Below are 1,683 nucleotides of genomic sequence, written 5' to 3' on the forward strand. Positions count from 1 at the left end.
ACTTATTCTATCGGTCTCTTTTTGCCGAACCGCTAAGTTACGGGGACATATACATACCAGCATCGGTTGTCAACCGATGGTGGGAGGACAAACACAGACACACAAACACATATATATATATATATATATACATATACACGACTGGCTTCTTTCAGTTTCCGTCTACCAAATCCACTCACAAGGCTTTGGTCGGCCCGAGGCTATAGTGGAAGACACTTGCCCAAGGTGCCACGCAGTGGGACTGAACCCGGAACCATGTGGTTGGTAAGCAAGCTACTTACCACACAGCCACTCCTACGCCTATATATAACGTTTGTATGTTTTTGTGACTAGGTTTGTTCCCCTCTATCGCGTGACAACAGTGTTGATTTGTTTACATCCCAATAATCTAGCTATTGGACAATAGATACAGATAGAACAAGTACCAGGCTTTAAAAAATAAGTACTGAGGCTGATTCATTTAACTAAAGTTCTTCTAGGCGCTACGCTAACATGGCCCCAGTCTAATGACTGAAACAAGTACAAAATAAAAGAAAAAATAAATAAAATAAGGAAAAGCCGACAACTATAAAATATGGGAACAATATTTTGTTAAAAGCAATATTTTTACACAACTCTAAAGAATACGCAATAAATCATGATGATCTATGTGGAAAATCCTTCTATAAGAATTCGAAACTTGTTATCCGTAAACTTAGTGACCTTATTATTGTGAAATATATGTAAAATTCCTTTGTCTCTAACATTCTTACAATATCGCACAAAAGAATACATGAGAATTATGCTTCTGGTAACATATACATATGAAAACATATATGTGGGCACGCAGACATCTTTATCTATGAATACACATGCAAACACTCATACTCACAGAAACACACATGTACATGGGCGCGCACGAACAGTTTTCTATTCACTCTATTACCCATGAGAGAGAAATTTCTTCCGCATTCATATTTAGTATTCAGATAGCTCCACTGAGGTATTTTCTCTCGGCTCTATTGTTAATAATAATATAAATGGTTTTACGGCACTAGCTTTGTATGTTTCCTAGTCAGACATAGAAATATATTTTCAAAATCATTGAACGCACACGTCCATTTTGCAAGTAAGACTGTACTTTATTATTCTGACGTGACTCTATCTATCTATCTATCTATCTATCTATCTATCTATCTATCTATCTATCTATCTATCTATCTATCTATTTATCTATGTCTTCCTCTATCTTTCTATCTATCCCTCTATCTACCTATCTATCTTTCTTCTTACCCATCTCCCCGTCTCGCTCTGCTTCTTTCAGTTATTCTAACTTCTACTTCACTGCTATACACTCCTGTTTCCTCCTCCTTGTTCCACTTCCTCCCTCCACCATCCTCTCTGCTCTCGTGTGACCTGTGGTCAACTTTCTTTTCACTCCAGCCGCTGTGAAGGCAAGACAAACTAGTAGCGTTCTACATCAGATTCGCGTTTGACCGTACGGCTTTTTTATGTTGTTTTCACTGTCCAATTTTTCCTGTCTTGGTTTACGTTTGGCACCTTGGAATCCTCTGTTTAGTTGGTTGATCCACTACTCAGGAAGAGACTATTCTAGAGTACGTCCTGCCTTATCTTCGAAACGTCGAGTTAGAATAGAGGCAGCTGATGAATAATTCCAAGTGGCTTTCTGTTTTCCTATGTGTT

Source organism: Octopus bimaculoides, chromosome 1 (genome assembly GCF_001194135.2).
Source record: "Octopus bimaculoides isolate UCB-OBI-ISO-001 chromosome 1, ASM119413v2, whole genome shotgun sequence".
NCBI lineage: Eukaryota > Metazoa > Mollusca > Cephalopoda > Octopoda > Octopodidae > Octopus > Octopus bimaculoides.